Source organism: Leuresthes tenuis, unplaced genomic scaffold, assembly GCF_036924035.1.
Source record: "Leuresthes tenuis unplaced genomic scaffold, fLeuTen1.0.hap1 SCAF_21, whole genome shotgun sequence".
NCBI lineage: Eukaryota > Metazoa > Chordata > Actinopteri > Atheriniformes > Atherinopsidae > Leuresthes > Leuresthes tenuis.
The window spans coordinates 13,070,615-13,086,893 of NW_027325375.1; the positions used below are offsets into that span (position 1 = coordinate 13,070,615).

At 43.2% G+C, this 16,279-nt stretch overlaps 4 non-coding genes across 4 annotated transcripts; all 4 read right to left on the bottom strand.

Annotated features, from left to right (window-relative positions):
* Positions 1 to 4,222: 4,222 nt before the first annotated feature.
* On the bottom strand, positions 4,223 to 4,413 carry LOC140280605 (U2 spliceosomal RNA). The gene has a single exon (XR_011909545.1). It is a non-coding gene; the product is annotated as a U2 spliceosomal RNA (small nuclear RNA).
* A 316-nt stretch (positions 4,414 to 4,729) lies between these two features.
* On the bottom strand, positions 4,730 to 4,843 carry LOC140280587 (U5 spliceosomal RNA). The gene has a single exon (XR_011909529.1). It is a non-coding gene; the product is annotated as a U5 spliceosomal RNA (small nuclear RNA).
* A 2,279-nt stretch (positions 4,844 to 7,122) lies between these two features.
* On the bottom strand, positions 7,123 to 7,306 carry LOC140280472 (U2 spliceosomal RNA). The gene has a single exon (XR_011909436.1). It is a non-coding gene; the product is annotated as a U2 spliceosomal RNA (small nuclear RNA).
* A 308-nt stretch (positions 7,307 to 7,614) lies between these two features.
* On the bottom strand, positions 7,615 to 7,728 carry LOC140280608 (U5 spliceosomal RNA). Its single transcript, XR_011909549.1, has one exon. It is a non-coding gene; the product is annotated as a U5 spliceosomal RNA (small nuclear RNA).
* Between the last annotated feature and the right edge of the window lie 8,551 nt (positions 7,729 to 16,279).

Consider the following 16,279-nt stretch of genomic DNA (forward strand, 5'->3'; position numbering starts at 1 on the left):
TCACACCTTTTAGTAGTGGAACAACTCTGCTCCCGCTATTGATTGTGTACAATCGGGTATTTTAACCTTTTCTTACCTGCTTTTTGCCAACTATGGTCGGACATTCACACCTTCTTACAGCGGAACACCTCCGCTCCCTCCTTTGATGGTGTATGTTCGGGCATTCGAACCTTTTCTTACCCGCTTTTTACAAACTATGGTCAGACATTCACACCTTCTTGCAGCCGAACACTTCCGCTCTACCTTTTAGTGTTCTATGGGGTATTCACACCTTTTTTTTCACCGCATTTTATAGATTATGGTTGTAAATTCTCACCCACTCGTATCCGAAGACCTCTCCTCCTGCTTTGGTTAATATATAGTCGGGCATTCGAACCTTTTCTTACCCGCTTTTTACAAATTATGGTCGAACATTCACACCTACTTGCAGCCGAACACCTCCGCTCCCGCTTTTGATGGTGTATAGTCGGGCTTTCGAGCCTTTTCTTCCCCGGTTTTTACAAATTATGGTTGGACATTCAGACCTGGCAGCCGAAAACCTCCGCTCCCTCTTTTGATCATACATTGTCAGGCATTCGCACCTACTTGCAGCCGAATACTTCCGCTCCACCTTTTAGTGATGTATGGTTGGCATTTGCACCTTTTCTTACCCTTTCTTACCCTACTGATTGCTTAAGATGAAGTTGTTTTTTCTCAAACTACAACATTTTTTTAATTGTTGAAACTTGATTTGAAGTGGATAAATAAGGAGGACAAACAGTTTTAAGTCAGGCTGATAGAAGGAATTAATTTTATAGCAAAATCTGTATTTCGTCATATGTCGAGAGATGCTTATTGCTGAAGAAGTTCTTTCTCATTCTACAAAGTACAACGTTGTATATCGTTGAAACTTGATTAGACATGAATAAATATGAAGGACAAAGCAGTCTTAACTTGGTTAGAGTTAAGGAATTCGTTTTATAGGAGAATCCGAATTCGTGCATAACTCGTAAAATAGAGCTTATTTTCGGATTCCTGAAGAATGAGTCTGGTTCTTTCTCATAATACAAAGTTTGTTGTTTATTGTTGAAACTTCATCAGAAGTGAAGAAATAAATGAATGCCTATCAACAAATGTGGGATCTAAACTCTAGTGCTTCCTCTAAAATAATTTTCTTTCTCAATTCAGAAATGTGTGTGTGTAAGTCACAACACCCGTGACACCAAAACGGCTTTCTTTTCTCTCTTTTCTCTACACTCTGCACTGTGAGCACACACACCAAATCAGAAAGGCTTTTTTCTCTCTTTTCTACATTATGGACTGTGGGGACACAAAACCGCTCTCTCTTTTTTTTTTTGATTGTGTGCCAGGGCGTTGTCTCACGTATTAGATTATGCTTAAGATACGAATGGGTTTATCAGTCACATCAGAATCCATACATACTGATCCTCCCGTAATAAAATGGTCGGATCTTATCAAACACACTTTATTTCTTGTGACAATCAAGTCAGCGAAACAGCGTATACACGTCAAGACACTGAATCAAGTTTGCCACAAGAACTCATAAGTTTGGCAGTATTGCTCTGCCGTCAGCAATCATACACCCATTTTATTTTCGTGAGACATGTGCAGGCACCTGTTCATCTACTGTTCTATCACTATGAATTAGTTTATCTATTATCAATAAGGATACTTCTACAACTACTATCAAAGTATGTCCAGACTTCTTATGTTGTCAGTTGCTATATATGAATAAGTGGGTAGCTACTGACAAGCATTAAGCATGTCACACAGCCCAAACATATAACATTTCAGGACACACCACACAGTTAACAACCACAGTGAAGTGTCAAAGCCCAAACATGTAACATTCAACAGGACACTTACACAACACATTCAAGTCAAACAGTCAGACAACATACAAGAACATATACCCCAGCCGGCATTGCTCCCTGCCTATTTTCCTACAGCTCACTATGTGTGCGCACACCTTTATTCACAAACTCTTCAACTTATACTCTTTTACCAAAGCTGCTACAGCTCGATTGGCCGAATACCCTTAGATCCTATTTCGGTGAATTTGACATCTGCCTTACATGTAACAGATTAGCGGTTTAGCAGTTTTAATTTAGTTTGAGTGAAGGAATTCATTTTATAGCAAAATCCGAAATCGTGAAGAACTCATGAAAGTAAGCTTATTCTTGGATTCCTGAAACTTTAGATTTGCTATTTCTTTTACTGCAAAGTACAACGTTGGTTTTTTTGTTTAAATCTTTCAAGACATGGTAAATATGATTTTTATATATATAATAAATATATTTATTTCTGTTTACAATATATGACATGTAATAGAACTGAACCGGACCGGGGGACAAGGAAAGAAGAAGAAGAAGAAGAGGAAAGAAGAGAAAAACAGAACATACATCGCATACAACACAGCTGTGGATATAGATGACCTGAGACGACATGATAATACATCAACTGCTTAGCGACCATGCTACTGGACTAATGAATGTGGTTGTGTGTGTGTGAGAACATGCAACACCCATGGCACAGGACCTACATGATAACCGTGCTTAGTTATGAGTGTATAAGCGTACAGGGCCACAATCCACAGCCCCCCCAAGCAATCAGAAGCAGGCAGAGAGGGCCACAAGACCCAGGCCACCAGCAGCCCCCACAGAGCACAGAACCCAGGAAGCCCACCGCAGGGGCAACCACGCATCCACCCAGAAGACTACAGAGGAAGCCCCCGGAAAGAGCCCCCATAAGCATAGGGCAGAGGCCTTCCGGGAGCCAGGGGCAACAGCCCACCGACGTCGCCAGGCCCCAGCCGCCCAGACATGGGCCGTGCACTGGATCCGGGCCCCAGGAGCCCGAGCGCCCCCAAACCCCCCGGCAGAGGCCCCACCCAATACCCAGGAGGGCCAAGCGCCCCAGACAGCCACACAGTGGGTCAGTGCCTGCCCCAGCACCCCTGGCCAAGTGCCCTGGGAGTCAAGACGTACCCACAGGTGGGTGAAGTCGCGAGCAGCGGAGAGAGGCCACGCCGCCCCCCCCATCGGGAGAAGCACAGGCAGGCCAGGCGACAGCAAGTCCAAGATCCAGGCCCAATCATTACCACACACACTTTCATGTCCCATACATCCACACGTCCTCCCTCCCTCGACTCCGCTGGGGTGTAGTGCAGCGGGCACACCAGGGGGCCAGCAGCCCCCCAGCCACCACAGACCCCAAACCAGCAGAACAATTAATTAATCCTCCTGGCCCCTCCCGCCCCGAGCAGCAACCAGGAAGCAGGGGTGTGCGAAGAAGACCCCTCCCCTCACCCTTCTGGCTCTTCAATATTTTCTAATAGTGAGCAATTAAAATTGAGGGGCAGCCAAACTTGTAGAACTGGGAGCGTGGCCCTCTGGGCAGCCTACATACCCAAAGAGCCCCGCCCACCAGATGCCACTCAGTGTAACCACCCCCCAAGACCTAATGTGTGTGTGTGAGTGTGTTTGATAAGTAGTAATGTCTAAGGTGTAATTAAAACAGGGGTGGGAACTGCAGAGGGCAACTACTGCAGAGTCCACTACACCCCACCGAACACACACGCCCCCAAAACCCTTCATGTGTGAGTGTGTGCTGTGTACAGGAGCCAGAAGGGAGAGGGGTATGGGGATATACACTGGGGGCAGCCAGGGACTGGCTGCAATAGGCATCCCCGCTACCAGGGAGCCAACACAGGACAGGAGGGCCTGATGTCCACCAGGCTCGGGGCCTGCAGCGACCATATTCTGGGAGCTACTGTACCCCCAGAAGGTACCCATCCCGCCCCACCCCACTCAACCCAACCCCACTCCGGAGGACCTCTACAAAAAACAAACAAACAACAACAAAAAACAAACAAACAAACCACCCGGTCACACCAGTCGCAGCAGCCCGGGCCTGAGACCCACCATCACCCAGGCCCCCCCAGGCCCCCCCTCAACAGGTGCGCTCTTGTGAAAAAGCAAACAGCGGCAGCAACAAAAACACAACGGGAACACCGTATTGAGGCTTTGTTCTGACCGCTCATTTGGTATGGCGTTTCTTTCAAGCAATTCTCCCGGTTAGCCCGCACTCGGCTCGCTCCCAGAGCCGTGTTAAAGTCTACTTCGCATTCACTCTCTTTTCTCAGCAGACTAAAAGAAAGTTTCATCTTGGGCTCCCTGAAACTTGCACCCTGCACCGCTGTTTGCTTTTTCACAAGAGTAGAGAAGAGTGCACCGTTCCCAGCGGCACTGCAGTACGGGGTCAATGCTTGGAGTGAACGGAGCAAGCTAATTTTTCAACTCCTATTGCTAAAAATCCATTTAATATGTAGTCCTCGTATAGAGGACATATCAGATATTAAACTGATAAGAACAGATACTACACTTGATCTTAGCCAAAAGGCCGAGAAGCGACAACTGTCCACTGGTTCACGTCCGAGGGCCCTTCCTGGCACAATGCGCACTTATCCGCTAACACCCCTGTTCTTTTTATGGCCATAGGTGGCCAGAGTGTCACTTTGCACCTCCGCCCACCTGCTGCACTGAGCACTCTTCAGCCCTTTTAAATGGTATAACTTTGCACTCCCGCACGCTCCAGCAAGCACCATTCAAGCAACAACTTTGCACTCCAGCTTCGAACATCGGCACAGTCGCAACAAGTAAGGCGACTCTACTCAGAGAAGTCACTCTGCACAGTAACAAGATTTCTTTTGCACAGACAGAAAGGGCTTCACCCGCAAAGGTAAAGCCTGCCAAAAATAGAAACAACTCATTAGTGCTGCTCTCCACAGAAGTCTTTAGTAAAAGGCGAAAGACTTGTACGTTATGAAGAGAAACCAGAGTACGATTATCCGTCACTGCGGGAGCAGGGCATCAGGCTAGTTGGCATAGCCACCTTCCCCATGGTGAGCTTTGCTTGGTTGAGACGCTTGCCCCCCCCCCCCCCCCCCCCTTGCTCCTCGGCTGACCAAGTAGGAACAATCGGGCCCTATTCGATGGCTGCCTTGTCTTTTACTCTGTGCAAAAGACAAGGCAGCAACAAAAACACCACGGGAAAACCGTATTGAGGCTTTGTTCTGACCGCTCATTCGGTGTCGCGTTTCTTTCAAGCAATTCTCCCGGTTAGCCCACACTCGGCTCGCTCCCAGAGCCGTGTTAAAGTCTACTTCGCATTCACTCTCTTTTCTCAGCAGACTCTTGGGATTTTATCAATAAAATGAATTCCTTCACTCAAACTATGTTAAAACTGCTTTGTCCTTCATATTTACCATGTCTAGAAAGATTTAAACAAAAAAACCAACGTTGTACTTTGCAGTAAAAGAAATAGCAAATCTAAAGTTTCAGGAATCCGAGAATAAGCTTACTTTCATGAGTTCTTCACGATTTCGGATTTTGCTATAAAATGAATTCCTTCACTCAAACTAAATTAAAACTGCTAAACCGCTAATCTGTTACATGTAAGGCAGATGTCAAATTCACCGAATTAGGATTATTCGGTATTCGGCCAATCGAGCTGTAGCAGCTTCGGTAAAAGAGTATAAGTTGAAGAGTTTGTGAATAAAGGTGTGCGCACACATAGTGAGCTGTAGGAAAATAGGCAGGGAGCAATGCCGGCTGGGGTATATGTTCTTGTATGTTGTCTGACTGTTTGATTTGAATGTGTTGTGTAAGTGTCCTGTTGAATGTTACATGTTTGGGCTTTGACACGCTTCACTGTGGTTGTTAACTGTGTGGTGTGTCCTGAAATGTTATGTGTTTGGGCTGTGTGACATGCTTAATGCTTGTCAGTAGCTACCCACTTATTCATATATAGCAACTGACAAGGTAAGAAGTCCGGACATACTTTGATAGAGTAGTTGTAGAAGTATCCTTATTGATAATAGATAAACTAATTCATAGTGATAGAACAGTAGATGAACAGGTGCCTGCACATGTCTCACGAAAATAAAATGGATGTATGATTGCTGACGGCAGAGCAATACTGCCAAACTTATGAGTTCTTGTGGCAAACTTGATTCAGTGTCTTGACGTGTATACGCTGTTTCGCTGACTTGATTGTCACAAGAAACAAAGTGTGTTTGATAAGATCCGACCATTTTATTACGGGAGGATCAGTATGTATGGATTCTGATGTGACTGATAAACCCATTCGTATCTTAAGCACAATCTAATACGTCAGACAACGCCCTGGCACACGATAAAAAAAAAAAGAGAGAGCGGTTTTGTGTCCCCACAGTCCATAATGTAGGAAAGAGAGAAAAAACCCTTTCTGATTTGGTGTGTGTGCTCATAGTGCAGAGTGTAGAGAAAAGAAAGCCGTTTTGGTGTCACGGGTGTTGTGACTTACACACACACATTTCTAAATTGAGAAAGGAAATTATTTTAGAGGAAGCACTAGAGTTTAGATCCCACATTTGTTGATAGGCATTCATTTATTTCTTCACTTCTGATAAAAATGATAAGACTGACCTAAAGAATTGGAGGCCCATCACATTTTTAAACTTTGACTGTAAACTTTTTAGCAAGGTTTTAACGACACGGATGTCCTCTGTTTTAGAGGAGGTAATTCACCCAGACCAGGCTTGTGCCATCTCAGAGAGACAACTCACCGACAGCCTCGTACTGATTCGAGACATCATTGATTACGCTAGAGACAGAAACACCCGGCTTGTCATCTTAAATTTAGACTTTGAAAAAGCTTTTGATCGGGTCTCGCATCAATATCTCTTTCAGGTGTTGCAGCCATCGAATAGGGCCCGATTGTTCCTACTTGGTGAGATTTGCTTGGTTGAGACGCTTGCTCCCCCCCCTTGCTCCTCGGCTGACCAAGTAGGAACAATTGGGCCCTATTCGATGGCTGCCTTGTCTTTTACTCTGTGCAAAAGACAAGGCAGCCACAAACACCACGGGAAAACCGTATTGAGGCTTTGTTCTGACCACTCATTCGGTGTCGCGTTTCTTTCAAGCAATTCTCCCGGTTAGCCCACACTCGGCTCGCTCCCAGAGCTGTGTTAAAGTCTACTTCGCATTCACTCTCTTTTCTCAGCAGATTAAAAGAAAGTTTCATCTTGGGCTCCCTGAAACTTCCATCCTGCACCGCTGTTTGCTTTTTCACAAGAGCAGAGAAGAGCGCACCGTTCCCAGCGGCACTGCAGTACTGGGTCAATGCTTGGAGTGAACGGAGCAAGCTTCTTTTTCAACTCCTATTCTTAAAAATCCATTTAATATGTAGTCCTCGTATAGAGGACATATTAAACTGATAAGAACAGATACTACACTTGATCTTAGCCAAAAGGCCGAGAAGCGATAACTGTCCACTGTTTCAGGTCCGAGGGCCCTTGCTGGCACAATGCGCACTTGTAGCAGTGTTCTTTTTATGGCCATAGGTGGCCAGAGTGTCACGTTGCACCTCCGCCCACCCGCTGCACTGAGCACTCTTCAGCCCTTTTAAATGGTATAACTTTGCACTCCCGCATGCTCCAGCAAGCACCATTCAAGCAACAACTTTGCACTCCAGCTTCGAACATCGGCACAATCGCAACAAGTAAGGCGACTCTACTCAGAGAAGTCACTCTGCACAGTAACAAGATTTCTTTTGCACAGACAGAAAGGGCTTCACCTGCAAAGGTAAAGCCTGCCAAAAATAGAAACAACTCATTAGTGCTGCTCTCCACGAAAGTCTTTAGTAAAAGGCGAAAGACTTGTATGTTATGAAGAGAAACCAGAGTACGATTATCCGTCACTGCGGGAGCAGGGCATCAGGCTAGTTGCCATAGCCACCTTCCCCATGGTGAGCGTTGCTTGGTTGAAACGCTTGCCCCTGTGCAATCGACAAGGCAGCAACAAAAACACCACGGGAACACCGTATTGAGGCTTTGTTCTGACCGCTCATTCGGTGTCGCGTTTCTTTCAAGCAATTCTCCCGGTTAGCCCACACTCGGCTCGCTCCCAGAGCCGTGTTAAAGTCTACTTCGCATTCACTCTCTTTTCTCAGCAGACTCTTGGGATTTTATCTATAAAATGAATTCCTTCACTCAAACTATGTTAAAACTGCTTTGTCCTTCATATTTACCATGTCTAGAAAGATTTAAACAAAAAAACAACAACGTTGTACTTTGCAGTAAAAGAAAGAGCAAATCTAAAGTTTCAGGAATCCGAGAATAAGCTTACTTTCATGAGTTCTTCAAGATTTCGGATTTTGCTATAAAATGAATTCCTTCACTCAAACTAAATTAAAACTGCTAAACCGCTAATCTGTTACATGTAAGGCAGATGTCAAATTCACCGAAATAGGATCTAAGGGTATTCGGCCAATCGAGCTGTAGCAGCTTCGGTAAAAGAGTATAAGTTGAAGAGTTTGTGAATAAAGGTGTGCGCACACATAGTGTGCTGTACGAAAATAGGCAGGGAGCAATGCCGGCTGGGGTATATGTTCTTGTATGTTGTCTGACTGTTTGATTTGAATGTGTTGTGTAAGTGTCCTGTTGAATGTTACATGTTTGGGCTTTGACACGCTTCACTGTGGTTGTTAACTGTGTGGTGTGTCCTGAAATGTTATATGTTTGGGCTGTGTGACATGCTTAATGCTTGTCAGTAGCTACCCACTTATTCATATATAGCAACTGACAACATAAGAAGTCCGGACATACTTTGATAGTAGTTGTAGAAGTATCCTTATTGATAATAGATCACTAATTCATAGTGATAGAACAGTAGATGAACAGGTGCTTGCACATGTCTCACGAAAATAAAATGGGTGTATGATTGCTGACGGCAGAGCAATACTGCCAAACTTATGAGTTCTTGTGGCAAACTTGATTCAGTGTCTTGACGTGTATACGCTGTTTCGCTGATTTGATTGTCACAAGAAACAAAGTGTGTTTGATAAGATCCGACCATTTTATTACGGGAGGATCAGTATGTATGGATTCTGATGTGACTGATAAACCCATTCGTATCTTAAGCATAATCTAATACGTGAGACAACGCCCTGGCACACGATAAAAAAAAAAAAAGAGAGAGAGCGGTTTTGTGTCCCCACTGTCCATAATGTAGAAAAGAGAGAAAAAAGCCTTTCTGATTTGGTGTGTGTGCTCATAGTGCAGAGTGTAGAGAAAAGAAAGCCGTTTTGGTGTCACGGGTGTTGTGACTTACACACACACATTTCTAAATTGAGAAAGGAAATTATTTTAGAGGAAGCACTAGAGTTTAGATCCCACATTTGTTGATAGGCATTCATTTATTTCTTCACTCCTGATGAAGTTTCAACAATAAACAACAAACTTTGTATTATGAGAAAGAACTTCTTCAGCAATAAGCATCTCTCGACATATGACGAAATACAGATTTTGCTATAAAATTAATTCCTTCTATCAGCCTGACTTAAAACTGTTTGTCCTCCTTATTTATCCACTTCAAATCAAGTTACAACAATTAAAAAAAATTTGTAGTTTGAGAAAGAACAACTTAATCTTCAGCAATCAGTATAAAAAGAGGTGCAAATGCCAACCATACATACCTAAAAGGTGGAGCGGAAGTATTCAGCTGCAAGTAGGTGTGAATGTTCGACCATAATTTGTAAAAAGCGGGTAAGAAAAGGTTCGAATGCCCGACTATATATTAACAAAAGCGGGAGGAGAGGTCTTCGGATGAGAGTGGGTGAGAATTTCCAACCATAATCTATAAAATACGGTGAAAAAAAATATGTGAATGCCTCATAGAACACTAAAAGCGGAAGTGTTCGGCTGCAAGAAGGTGTGAATGTCCGACTATATTTGGTGAAAAGCAGGTGAAGCAAGGTCTGAATGCCCAACCTTACATCATCAAAAGCGAGATCAGAGGTGTTTGGCTGCAAGAAGGCCATAGTTTGCCAAAAGCGGGTAAGGTGCGAATGTCCGACTAAATATCAACAAAATTTGGGGCAGAGGTCTTCGGATGCAAGTGGGTGTGAATATCCAACCATACAAGTATGGTGGAGAGGAAGCTGTGAATAGCCGACCATAGTTTGGAAAAAGCGGGTAAGAAAAGGTTTGAATACCCGAACATACACCATCAAAGAGGGAGCGGAGGTGTTCCGCTGTAAGACGGTGTGAATGTCCGATCATAGTTGGTAAAAAGCAGGTAAGAAAAGGGTAAAATACCCGACTGTACACAATCAAAAGAGGGAGCGGAGTTGTTCAGCTAAGAGAAGGTGTGAAAGTCCGACCATGGTTTGTAAAAAGCGGGTAAGAAAAGGTTCGTATGCCCAAAAATACACTATCAAAACCGGAAGCGTAGGTGTTCGGCTGCAAGAAGGTGTGAACGTCCGACCAAAGTTTGTAAAAAAGCAGTTAAGAAAAGGTTCGAATATCTAACCAAACATAATCAAAAGCGGGAGCAGAGCTTTTCGACTGCAAGTAGGTGTGAATGTCAGAGAATAATTTGCAAAAAGCTGATGAGAAAGGGTGAGAAATCCCGACTATACACCATCAAATGCGGGAGCGGAGTTGTTCGGCTGTGAGTAGGTGTGATTCTCCAACCATAATTGCTGAAAAATGTGTTAGAAAAGGTAAGAATGCCGGTCCATACATCATCAAAAGCGGGAGAGGTGGTGTTCGGCTGCAAGTAGGTGTGAATGTCCATTAATAATTGCTTTAAAACATGAAAGAAAATTTTCGAATATCAAACCTTACATGATCATTAGCGGTAGAGGAGGTGTTCAGCTGCAAGAAGATGTGAATATCCACCCATAATTACTGAAAAATGGGTAGGAAAAGATGCGAATGTCCAACCATAAATCATCAAAAGCAGGAGTGGAGTTGTTCGGCTACAAGAAGGTATGAAAGTCCAACCATGGTTTGTAAAAAGCGGGTAAGAGAAGGTTCGAATACCCGAATATATACCATCAAAAGCGGAAGCCGGGGTGTTCGGCTGCAAGAACGTGTGAACGTCCGACCATAGTTTGTAAAAAGCAGTTAAGAAAAGGTTTGAATATCCAACCGAACATAATCAAAAGCGGGAGCAGAGTTGTTCGACTGCAAGTAGGTGTGAATGTCAGATCATAATTGCTGAAAAATGTGATAGAAAAGACTAGAATGCCGGGCAATACATCATCAAAAGCGGGAGAGGTGGTTTTTCGGCTGCAAGTAGGTGTGAATGTCCAGCCATAATTACTCACAAACGGGGGAAGAAAAGGTAGTATTTCCAGACCACACATGATCAAAACAGGGAATGGAGGTGGTTCAGCTGCAAGGTGTGAATGTCTGACTAAAGTTTGTAAAAACCGTGTAAGACAAGGGGCGAATGCCCGACAATGTATGATCAAAAGAGGGAGCGGAGGTTTTCGGCTGCAAGGTCTGAATGTCCAACCATAATTTGTAAAAATCGGGGAAGAAAAGGCTCGAAAGCCAGACTATACACCATCAAAAGCGGGAGCAGAGGTGTTCAGGTGCAAGAAGGTCTGAATGTCCGACCAATAATTACTGAAAAATGGGTAAGAAAAGGTGCGAATGCCAAATCATACATCATCAAAAGCAGGAGCGGATGTGTTCGGCTACAAGAAGGTTTGAATGTCCAACCATAGTAAGTAATAGGTGGGTAAGAAAAGGCTCGAATGCCCAACTATACACCATCAAAAGCGGAAGCGGAGGTGTTCGGCTGCAAGACGGTGTGAACGTCCAACCAAAGTTTGTAAAAAGCATTAAGAAAAGGTTCGAATATCCAACCGAACATAATCAAAAGCGGGAGCAGAGCTGTTCGACTGCAAGTAGGTGTGAATATCAGATCATAATTTGCAAAAAGCTGATGAGAAAGGGTGAGAATGCCCGACTATACACTGTCAAATGTGGGAGCGGAGGTGTTCGTCTGTGAGTAGGTGTGAATGTCCGACCATAATTGCTGAAAAATGTGTTAGAAAAGGTAAGAATGCCGGACCATATATCATCAAAAGCGGGAGAGGTTGTGTTCGGCTGCAAGAAGGTGTGAATGTCCAGCCATAATTACTCACAAACGGGTAAGAAAAGGTACTATTGCCAGACCATATATGATCAAAACAGGGAGCGGAGGTGGTTCAGCTGCAAGAAGGTTTGAATGTCCGACTAAAGTTTGTAAAAAGCGGGTAAGACAAGGTGTGAATGCCCGACAATGTATGATCAAAAGAGGAGCGGAGGTTTTCGGCTGCAAGAAGGTCTGAATGTCCACCCATAATTACTGAAAAATGGTTAAGAAAAGGTGCGAAAGCCCAACCGCACATGATCATAAGTGGATGAGAAGGTGTTCGACTCCAAGTAGGTGTGAATGTAAGATCATAATTTGTAAAAAGCGGGTAAGAAAAGGTAAGAATGCCCAACCATAAATTATCAAAAGCGGCAGCAGAGTTTCGGCTGGTATTTATCAATGTCTAGATAGATTTCAACAAAAAACAACGTTGTACTTTGCAGTAAAAGAAAGTGCAAATCAAAAGTTTTAGGAATCCGAGAATAAGCTTATTTTCATGAGTTCTGCACGATTTTGGATTTTATGTATAAAATGAATTTCTTCACGCAAACTAAGTTAACACTGCTTTGTCCTTCATATGTACCCATTTCTACATATATTTCAAGCATAAACTTCCTCATATTACCCTGAATGAGAAAGAGCCACACTTGTGATTAAGCCATACCTCCCTTTTGAGGAGTTCTGCATGATTTGGGATTTTATCTATAAAATTAATTCCTTCACTCAAACTATGTTAAAACGGCTTTTACCTTCATATTTATCAATGTCTCGATAGATTTAAACAAAAAACAACGTTGTACTTTGCAATAAAAGAAAGAGCAAATCAAAAGTTTTAGGAATCCGAGAATAAGCTTATTTTCATGAGTTCTGCACGATTTCGGATTTTATGTATAAAATGAATTCATTCACTCAAACCATGTTAAAACTGCTTTTTCCTTCATATTTATCAATGTCTAGATCGACTTCAACAAAGAACAACATTGTATTTTGCAGTAGAAGAAAGAGCAAAACTGAAGGATCAGGAATCCGAGAATAAGCTTCTTTTCATACGTTCTGCATGATTTGGGATTTTATGTATAAAATGAATTCCTTCACTCAAACTAAGTTAACACTGCTTTGTCCTTCATATGTACCCATTTCTACATATATTTCAAGCATAAACTTCCTCATACTACCCTGAATGAGAAAGAACCACACTTGTGATTAAGCCATACGCCCCTTTTGAGGAGTTCTGCATGATTTGGGATTTTATCTATAAAATCAATTCCTTCACTCAAACTATGTTAAAACGGCTTTTACCTTCATATTTATCAATGTCTCGATAGATTTAAACAAAAAAACAACGTTGTACTTTGCAGTAAAAGAAAGAGCCAATCAAAAGTTTTAGGAATCCGAGAATAAGCTTATTTTCATGAGTTCTGCACGATTTCGGATTTTATGTATAAAATTAATTCATTCACTCAAACCAAGTTAAAACTGCCTTTTCCTTCATATTTATCAATGTCTAGATCGACTTCAACAAAGAACAACATTGTATTTTGCAGTAGAAGAAAGAGCAACACTGAAGGATCAGGAATCCGAGAATAAGCTTATTTTCTTATGGGCAAGTGGGAACTGCTTTGTCCTTCATATTTATCAATGTGTAGATGGATTTCAACTTCTTCTACTGCAAAGTCCAATGTTTTTCTTTGTTGAAGTCGATCTAGACATTGATGAATATGGAAGGACAAAGCAGTTTTAACTTGGTTAAAAACCATGGTCGGACTTTCACACCTTCTTGTAATGGAACACCTCCGCTCCCGCTATTGATTGTGTACAGTCGGGTATTTTAACCTTTTCTTACCCGCTTTTTACCAACTATGGTCGGACATTCACACCGTCTTACAGCGGAACACCTCCGCTCCTGCTTTTTATGGTGTATAGTCGGGCATTCGAACCTTTTCTTACCCGCTATTTACAAACTATGGTGGGACATTCAAACCTTCTTGTATCCGAAAACCTCCGCTCTCTCTTTTGATCATACATTGTCGGACATTCGCACCTTTTCTTACCCGCTTTTTACAAACCATGGTCGGACTGTCACACCTTCTTGTAGCCGAACACATCCGCTCCCGCTATTGATTGTGTACAGTCGGGTATTTTAACCTTTTCTTACCCGCTTTTTACCAAGTATGGTCGGACATTCACACCTTCGTACAGCGGAACACCTCCGCTCCCTCTTTTGATGGTGTATGTTCGGGCACTCGAACCTTTTCTTACCCGCTTTTTACAAACTATGGTCAGACATTCAAACCTTCTTGTAGCCGAACACATCCACTCCTGCTTTTGATGATGGGTATTCAAACCTACTTGTTGCCCGCTTTTCATTAATTATGGGTGGACATACACACCTTGTCGCAGCCAAACACCTCCGCTTCCTGTTTTGATCATGTATGATTGGACATTCGCACCTTTTCTCACCCGCTTTTTACTATGGTCGGCCATTCACAGCTTCCTCTCCACCATACTTGTATGGTGGGATATTCACACCCACTTGCATCCGAAGACCTCCGCCCCCACTTTTGTTGATATTTAGTCGGTCATTCGCAGCTTACCCGCTTTTGGCAAACTATGGCCTTCTTTCAGCCAAACACCTCTGATCTCGTTTTTGATGATGTAAGGTTGGGCATTCAGACCTTGCTTCACCTGCTTTTCACCAAATATAGTCGAACAGTCACACCTTCTTGCAGCCGAACACTTCTGCTCCACCTTTTAGTGTTCTATGGGGTATTCACACCTTTTTTTTCACCTTATTTTATTGATTATGGTTGGAAATTCTCACCCACTCTTATCCGAAGACCTCTCCTCCTGCTTTTGTTAATATATAGTCGGGTTTCAAACCTTTTCTTACCCGCTTTTTACAAATTATGGTCGAACATTCACACCTACTTGCAGCCGAACACCTCCGCTCCCGCTTTTGATGGTGTATAGTCGGGCTTTCGAGCCTTTTCTTCCCCGGTTTTTACAAATTATGGTTGTACATTCAGACCTTGCAGCCGAAAACCTCCGCTCCCTCATTTGATCATACATTGTCAGGCATTCGCACCTTGTCTTACCCGCTTTTTATAAACTTTAGTCAGACATTCACACCTTGCAGCTGAACCACCTCCGCTCCCTGTTTTGATAATGTATGGTCTGGCAATACTACCTTTTCTTACCGGTTTGTGAGTAATTATGGCTGGACATTCACTCCTACTTGCAGCCGAACACCACTTTTCCCACTTTTGATGATGTATGGTCAAGGATTCTAGTCTTTTCTAACACATTCTTCAGCAATTATGGTTTGATATTCACACCTACTCACAGCCGAACACTTCCGCTCCCGCATTTGATGGTGTATAGTCGGGCATTCTCACCCTTTCTCATCAGCTTTTTGCAAATTATGATCTGACATTCACACCTACTTGCAGTCGAACAGCTCTGCTCCCGCTTTTGATTATGTTTGGTTGGATATTCGAAACTTTTCTTCACTGCTTTTTACAAACTTTGGTCGGACGTTCACACCTTCTTGCAGCCGAACACCTCCGCTTCCGCTTTTGATGGTATATATTCGGGCATTCGAACCTTTTCTTACCCGCTTTTTACAAACCATGGTCGGACTTTCACACCTTCTTGTAGCCGAACAACTCCGCTCCCTCTTTTGAGGGTGTATGTTCGGGCATTCAAACCTTTTCTTACCCGCATTTTACGAACTATGGTCGGACATTCAAACCTTCTTTTAGCCGAACACATCCACTCCTGCTTTTGATGATGTATGGTTGAGCATTCGAACCTTTTCTTACCCATTTTTTACAAACTATGGTCGGACATTCACACCTTCTTGCAGCTGAACACCTCCTCTCCCGCTTATGATGATGTGTGGTTTGATATTCGAAAATTTTCTTTCATGTTTTCTAGCAATTATTGATGGACATTCAGACCTTCTTGCAGCTGAACACCTCCGCTCCCGCTTTTGATGATGTATAGTCGGGCTTTCGAGCCTTTTCTTCCCCGGTTTTTACAAAATTATTGTTGGACATTCAGACCTTCTTGCAGCCGAAAACCTCCGCTCCCTCTTTTGATCATACATTGTCGGGCATTCGCACCTTCTCTTACCCGCTTTTTACAAACCAGGGTCGGACTTTCACACCTTTTAGTAGCCGAACAACTCCGCTCCCGCTATTGATTGTGTACAGTCGGGTATTTTCACCTTTTCTTACCCGCTTTTTACCAACTATGGTCAGACATTCACACCTTCTTACAGTGGAACACCTCCGCTCCCTCTTTTG